This window comes from Oncorhynchus nerka, unplaced genomic scaffold (assembly GCF_034236695.1).
Source record: "Oncorhynchus nerka isolate Pitt River unplaced genomic scaffold, Oner_Uvic_2.0 unplaced_scaffold_1485, whole genome shotgun sequence".
NCBI lineage: Eukaryota > Metazoa > Chordata > Actinopteri > Salmoniformes > Salmonidae > Oncorhynchus > Oncorhynchus nerka.
Genome location: NW_027039835.1, coordinates 27,133 through 35,643, shown reverse-complemented (window position 1 = coordinate 35,643; position 8,511 = coordinate 27,133). Strand labels below are relative to the sequence as shown.

The window sequence follows — 8,511 nt, the reverse complement described above, 5'->3', positions numbered from 1 at the left end:
TTTTGGTGCCGTTTCCCTTTCCCCGCTATCAGGCTGAGGGAACCCAGGAGACGGTCAGCCACAACGCTCTGCTCTGCCCTGCAGGTAATCTCCTGACGTCTATCAGTCATACGTTCTCATAATTACCCCGATGATTAAGTTGACGTGCATTTTTTGTGGTTTAGATGACAGATACTTTTTAATTGGTTAAAACGGTTCTCAAGTCACTCGGTCTGTCTCGTTTATCTGTCCCGCGTCACCAGAGGGCCCAGTGGAGAAGGACATCTCTCTGAAGCTGCCTAAGGTGTTTGTGGAGGGCTCTGCCAAGGCCTCCATCTCAGTACTGGGTGAGAATTATCCATCTGTTTTGCTGAATTTTCACACCTAATTATTTAAAGTTTTATAACATTTTCAGGATATGTTTTCCATTTTGGTGCAGATGAAGTGTAGGCAAGGATTTTTCATCCCTCTATTCATGGATGTGGATATTCCACCTGCAGATCTATGATTGCCTTAAGGTTATGGGTGAGGATCAGGATAAGCATTGGTTAAGGTAAGAAATGGGGCTCTGCTGGTCGACTATCCACTGCGATTGTCTCAATGGTTGGTCTCTTTCACCAGGTGACCTGATGGGTCGGGCCATGAAGAACCTGGACAGCCTGTTGCAGATGCCCTATGGCTGTGGAGAGCAGAACATGGTGCTTTTGCTCCCAACATCTACATCCTCAACTACCTGCAAAGCACCAGGCAGCTCACCAAGGAGATCCAGACCAGGGCCACAGGCTTCCTAGACAGTGGTGAGTGAGCTGGATCCAGTTCAGTAAGGCACAACATGTGTTGCAATGAAAACCAAGCAATTATTATCAGACCTGTTCAGTTACAGCCTAAAAATTACAATCTTCTTACTGGACACAACCCTGGTGACATGGACTGCAACGGTTAATGAAATGTTTAATGGCACACGTAGCATGCCCTGGGATATGACAATATCATTTGCAGTAAGCCTTGTACTTTTTAAATAAGCTGTCTGGTCCTGTGTGCATCTCACCTCTGACTAGCAACAACCTGTTGTATATATTTGGCTCTGAACCAGTTAATGTCACCTTCCACATACAGTACAAGTCCCTAGAAGGAGTGTCTTTGTTCACTTGGCCATTTGTGTTGCAGGCTACCAGAGAGAGCTGAACTACAAGCATGACGATGGCTCCTACAGTGCCTTTGGGAAGAGCGATGAGTCTGGAAACACGTGGTCAGTTCAATTGTCCACAGTCCTAATACCTTCTCTTACATTATTCCTCAATTTACTTCTCTTTTTTTAAGTCATGAAAATGACATTAGATTATAGGGGTTGCAGTATGTTATCAAGGTAAGAATGTGATGGTCTCAAATCCATACTAGTATGTGCTATCGCAAATATAGTTGGCTTCAGCACACACCGTATGGCTACTAGCTTCTGTTATCTAGAGTCTATGATTCATAGTTTAGGCAAGGCTCATGACATCTGACCTGTGTCCACTCAGGCTCACCTCCTTTGTGCTGAAGTCTTTTGGAGGGGCCAAGCCCTACATCTTTGTGGACCCCGCCCACATTGCCCAGGCCAAGGCCTGGTTGGCCAGTCACCAGCAGACGGATGGCTGCATCGCGTCAGTGGGGAAACTCTTCCATAACGGCATGAAGGTAAAGAGGAGTCAGACCTCAGTGGGTAATAAGAGTATTATTCTGCTGCCACCAAATGTGAGAAGGTAACGTTATGGGCAGAGATTCAGCAGGAGGTTCTGGTGCAAGTGTCCCCTTCTATTTAGAGTGCAATGGTGGAGTCTGCATAAAATCCTAGATGACTAACAAACAAAAGATTTGATAATACATAGTCTTAACATCAAATATGAATACTTTACATCATATTGCACTGACTTGTAGCAAAATGTACTGTTCAGGAGGACCGTAGGACCCCACGTGTGCCCCAAAGGAGCACATACTGAGCACAAGAATCCCAAGCATGTTTTAGCCGGTCCTGAGAACACACCACCTCCCTAAAGGGACCTCAGTCTGACTAGTCCCAACAGCATTTGTGCATCTCCAAAACAATAGTTTTTTTTGCCCCCTGTTTTTTTATCTTTGTGCACCATTATGTGAATGTTTTAAACAGTGCAATGTTTTTACCTGATATCACTTGATATCAATGTGACTTTGAAACTATCACCTTGGAGTACTGTATGAAGTTTACTGGCATCCTTTGCTGTCATAGGGAGGTGTTGGGGATCAAGTGTCGCTCACTGCCTACATCACCGCTGCACTGCTGGAGCTGGATGGCAACACTTCTGTGAGTTATCACCTCTTTCATATCCAAGTATTTAAAAAATCTTATTGAATAACAAGGCCACATTTGGTGCTTTTATCAAAACATGAACGTCCCTAGTGGATATTTCTGCTTAGCCGTCCAACTACTTCACACAATTCTAAGACGATATCACCCACACAACGCCTCACTTGCCATATATTTAATTTGTTAAACATCCCAATATACAGTTCCTTCTGGAAAAGTAATCAGAATTGTTACATTAGCCTTAACATTTTTTAAATCCTCAGCGATCTACACACAATACCCCATAATGACAAAGCGAAAACGGGTTTGTAGAAATGTTTGCAAATGTATTGAAAATAAAAAAAACTGATTCCTTATTTACACAAGTATTCAGATCTTCTGCAATGAGACTTGAGATTGAGCTCAGGTGCATCCTGTTTCCATTGATCATTCTTGAGGTGTTTATACAAGTTGATTGGAGTCCACTTGTGGTAAATTCAATTGATTGGACTTGATTTGGAAAGGTGCACACCTGTGTGTTATATATATATGTCCCACAGTTGACAGTGCATGCCAGAGCAAAAACCAAGCTGTGAGGTTGAAGGAATTGTCCATTGAGCTCCGAGACAGATTGTGTCGAGGCACAGATCTGGGGAAGGGTTCCAACACATTTCTGTAGCATTGAAGGTCCCCAAGAACAGTGGCTGCCATCATTCTTAAATTGGAAAAGTTTGTAACCACAAAGACTCTTCCTAGAGCTGGCCGCCTAGCCAAACTGAGAAATCGGGGGAGAAGGGCCTTGGTCAGCGGTGACCAAGAACCTGACGGTCAGTCTGACAGATTTCTGGAGTTCCTCTGTGGAGATGGGAGAACCTTCCAGAAGGACAACCATCTCTGCAGCACTCCACCAATCAAGCCTTTATGGTAGAGTGTCCAGATGGAAGCCACTCCTCAGTAAAAGGCAGATAACAGCCCACTTGGGGTTTGCGAAAAGACTCTCAGACCATGAGAAACAAGATTCTCTGGTCTGACTGAACTCTTTGGCCTGAATGCAAAGGGCCATGTCTGTAGGAAACCTGGCAACATCTCTACAGTGAAGCATGGTGGGGGTGTTTTTCAGTAGCAGGGACTGGGAGACTAGTCAGGATCAAGGCAAAGATGAACGGAGCAAAGTACAGAGGTCCTTGATGAAAACCTACTCCAGAGTGCTCAGGACCGCCGACTGTTTTGCCTCTGGAGACACCTGAAAATAGCTGTGCAGCAACACTCTCCAACCAACCTGACAGAGCTTGAGAGGATCTGCAGAGAAGAATGGGGGAAAATCCATATGTTTTTGTCCAATTCTTCTCTGCAAAGCCTCAAGCTCACTATACATAGTATTCACTAGTTAATATATTTATATTGCTAACATTCAGTACTCATACCTGTATTAAAAACGTGATAAAAGGGCTGCGTTGTATTCATTAGGGAGCGCAATGGACAACCCATTTCTATTGGTCCAGATATTCCCTAATTTCAATCAGTGTTCCTCTGTTTGGTGCCTAATAAACACAATCCTGTTGTCTGTGGGTGTGTCAGGACCCCATGGTGGAGAAGAGTCTGATGTGTCTGAAGGCAGCAGTGTCTGACAAGCTGGAGAACACCTACACCATAGCCCTGCTATCTTACACCTTCACCCTGGCCCAAAACCAGGACATGAGGGCCAAGCTCATCACCCACCTGGACAAGATAGCTGCTACCTCCGGTATGTCTTGTCTCTTTGTGAAAATGTCTCTCTACCTTTCTGACTGCTGGGAAACTGACAATGAAAATTCCCACAGGTGGCAATCGTCACTGGGAGAGAGCAGAGGCTTCTGGGACAAAGACTGACTCTCTGGAGGTGGAGATGACATCCTATGTGCTGCTGGCGCTGCTCTCCGGTCCCACCATGCCAGGCTTTGGGCTGGAATACTCCATTGGCATCGTCCGATGGCTGGCCCTGCAGCAGAACCCCTACGGAGGATTCGCCTCCACACAGGTACTTTATTGGTCTGGTAGACATTTATTCACTCTAGCAACTCCTTTGCCAATAGATCCTACTGTTAGTACATGGATCACACCAAATCCTTATTTGTATATGAAATGTAGCAAATTGGACATTTGTATTAAAGCCTTTACAATCATTTCACAACACATGGATTTCCTTGAATTGTTGTGCTGAATTTGATTTCCCCCTGCCCTGTCACCAGGACACAGTGGTAGCACTGCAGGCCCTGGCCAAGTACAGTGCTGCCACCTTCCGTCCAGAGGGCGCCAGTACAGTCAGTGTGAGCTCGGCCGGCGGCCTGAAGATGAAGTTTACTGTGAATCAGAACAACAGGCTGCTCTATCAGGAGGAGCAGCTGAGGGAGGTCCCTGGGGACTACAAGATCAAGGCACAGGGCAAGAGCTGCGTGTTTGTGCAGGTCAGGCTCCAGTCGTTTTCCCCTTTGCTGCCTCTCAGTACTGCATGTACTGAGTATCTGGTTTGTGTTCAGTAGAGCACACTGTTGCACAAAAACTAACATTTCAACCCTAGAATTTCAGCATTAATGGAAATGCAATTGTGCTGTTCATTGAAATGTGTGTTGATTTCATGCATCTCAGTAATATCGTCTGTCTTTTCAGATCGCCATGCACTACAATATTCCCCCTCCTCCTGACTTCTCTGCTTTCAACATCTCAACAGAGACGCTTGGGAAATGTGACGGCACCAAGAAATCTCTGATCGTGTCTGTGGCTGTCAGGTACAGTGGTATTCCTTTTACCCTTGAAATAGCAGCTGAAAATAATGACTGAACCACCAGTGTGTAGATGCATTTTAAAATGCGTGTTTAAAGCTGCACTAACTTTTTCGGCGACCTGACCAAATTCATGTAGAAATTAGTTATAGATCTGTCGTTCTCATTGACAGCAAGTCGAAGAAGTGCTAGATCTGTTCTGTGCTTCCCATTAAGTATCGTTTTCATCTTTTACTTTCGGTTTTGAAAGGCATAAAATAAAACCTGTTTGGTTACTGAAAATATATTTCAAAGCGGTTTAGATGGTCCAATGATTTTCTTGTTTTGTCACTAACTTTGCTAAAATTCTACTAGTTAGCTTAAGCTATCAGGAAATGGCAGAGCGATTCCTGCATATTTGCACCTTTAAGATAATATCCATCCTTCATCTGACTCTGTGTGACTGACAGGTACAACGGTCGGCGAGAGGAGACCAACATGGTGATCATCAATGTCAAGCTTCTCTCCGGCTTCGTCCTGGACAAGTCCTCCCTCGGGCCTGTGAGTCAATAAGAGAACCTCAGTTGAGGGGAACACCCTTTAATCAGGGCCAGGAGTTTTACCAGTTTAGGGAACACTCCTGGCCCTAAGTATATCCCCTTGAGGATTAGTTGATGTATAACATGATAATGGTGTCTGTTCTAATTGTAATGCCTGTATTTGTCCTTCGAACGTATCAGTTGAACTGTCTGACACGATCTTATCCTGTGTTCTGTTCTTCCAGTTGAAAAATGACCCCACTGTCAAACGTGTTGACCTGGAGGAAGGACATGTCATCATCTACCTAGATGGGGTAGGAACATGAATAATGAATGTTGCATCTAAACGGGGCTGTCTTTATCGGTTACAGAACCTAGTTGGATGTGGTCTCATTTGCATCTACACACTAGATTTAACTTGAACAGTAACATCAAAGTAAGACTGTAGTGGAGGTTTTACACAGTAACACTATGTGAATCTATAACATTGAACTGCAATGTCAAATGTATTATTCCTTTTCTTCCAGCTCAAGCAGAAGGAAACGAAGACGTACAGCCTGGCCATAGAGGAGGATGTGCCTGTGAGGAATCTGAAACCAGCTGTGGTGAAAGTGTATGACTACTACCAGACAAGTAAGAATTCCATCTAACACAGTGAAATGTGTAGGGTTGCCAAGAACTTTAAATAAATGTGGTTTTCCCAAAATCCCGACTGGAGGATTCACAGAAAAGGGAGAATAACCAGGATATCATTATCCTCCAATCAGGATTTATGGAATACCAGGGTATTTCATTTCCCTGTAATTTCATTCGCAGAAGACATTATGATCCCCAAGGGTTATCATAAACTGATAATCTTTTTCCATTTGAGAAAGAGTAACACTCAACTAGATATTAGACCGTGTGTCAAACCCATTCCAGAGGGCCGAGTGGGAGTTTTTGCTCCGCCCTTGTAACTATTTGAATTAAGGTGACCTATTTATTTGCAGCAACGACCTGGGGAATAGTTCCAGGGGAGAGGAGGGGGATGAAATTAGTAAGGAAGTCCCCTCACCTGGTTGTCTACGACTTAATTGAGAGAGAAACTAAATCCAGCAGATGAGGCCCTCCATTAAATGAGTGACACCCCTTGGATTAGACCATAAGTGTCAACTTGTTAGCTTTTACTAGAAATGCACTGTGATGTAATATAAACTCAGCAAAAAAAATGTCCTCACTGTCAACTGCATTTGTTTTCAGTAAACTTAGTTGTTTAAATATTTGTATGAACATGTTACTCCACCAAGGCACCTGCAAGTTCCCGGACACTTCTGGTGGGAATGGCCCTCCGATCCAATAGGTCCCAGACGTGCTCAATAGGATTGAGATCCGGGCTCTTCACTGGCCATGGCATAACACGCACAGAACGAGCAGTATGGCTGGTGGTATTGTCATGCTAAGATGAGCCTGCAGGAAGGGTACCACATGAGGGAGGATGTCTTCCCTGTAACGCACAGCGTTGTTGAGAGAGCTTGTCATTGCAGGCATGTCCGACGATGCTGTGACACACCTCCGACTCGATCCTGCGCAAGAGTACAGGTCTCGGCGTAACGCTCCTTCTTTCGACGATAAACGCGAATCTGACCATCACCCCTGGTGAGACAGAACCGCTACTCGTCAGTGAAGAGCACTTTTTGCTTGTCCTGGCTGGTCCAGCGATGGTTTGCGCCCATAGGCGACGTTGTTGCCGGTGATGTCTGACAACCTGCCTTAAACAGGCCTACAAGACTTCAGTCCAGCCTATTGCAGACAGTCTGAGCACTGATGGAGGGATTGTGCGTTCCTGGTGTAACTTGGACAGTTGTTGCCATACCGATCCTGTGCAGGTGTTACACGTGGTCTGCCACTACGAGGATGATTAGCTGTCCGTCCTGTCTTAGGCGTCTCACAGTACGGACATTGCAATTTATTGCCTTGGCCTCATGCCTCCGGCGCATTCACGCTGTCTGTAAGCTGTTAGTGTATTAACGACCATTCCAGAAGCATAGGAAAGTGTTAACTCTTACTAATCTTTGATAAACAAAGGGATGCTTTAAAAAAATGTTTTTATTGTCTAATGGAATACCAGTTTCCAAACCACCCCATTCTCTGAAATATTTGCTACTGGCATACGTGTCAAGGTTACGTACATAACTCCGGTTCATTGAAAGGAAACAAGACATCACCAGTATGGGCCACTTTGTTCACCCCTGCTGTGGGAATTAATTATCATTATAAAGGAACTGACCTCTGCGTTCCTCTTTTCTGTTCTCAGGTGATGAAGCTGTGAGTGAATACAGCTCCCCGTGTGCAGAGTAGGTACATAAAACTACATTTCTAATATGACAAATTTCAGTTTGTGAAATTAAAGTATCTACATTTGTCAGTTAAGCTGTTTTTTTTTTTATAGGGAGTAAAATCCTAGGCAAAGCAGGGAATAATCTATTGATTGTCATTTTCACAGGTGATCGTCAATGAAGTGTGACAGACAGCCGATCAAGCTGACTGGACCTGGGCTCAGCCAATTGCTTTCCTATTTAGGAAGCATGTTTGTTTTTTTTAGGCAGAGTTCATAAAATGGAGGGGTTCTATTTGGTGCTTACAGTTCCTGGTTACACATTGACCAACTTGTCATCTGTTTAACATTAAGTGAACACAATTGAATAGCTGGGCTTTTACCTCAACTTCTGTTGTAATCCTGCTAAAGTGATTGTAGTGTTTCTACTGCAAATTGAAATGTTAATAAAACCATGCTATGGATTCAAAACAAATGTTACAGAGTCTGGTTTAATAGATCTGAATTGAGAATCCATACATGAAAGTGTACAGTCAACATATGGGAGCTATGTTCTACAGTGCGGGAGACTAGATGTTAACTGAAGTGTCTTGGCCATTAGACTTCTTTTGAAATGTATTTCTGTACAATACTGGTTGA

At 44.1% G+C, this 8,511-nt stretch overlaps 1 pseudogene; it reads left to right on the top strand.

Annotated features, from left to right (window-relative positions):
• The window catches only part of LOC115141260 (alpha-2-macroglobulin-like), a 49,527-nt pseudogene extending 41,228 nt beyond the window's left edge, over positions 1-8,299 (top strand).
• Positions 8,300-8,511: the final 212 nt, after the last annotated feature.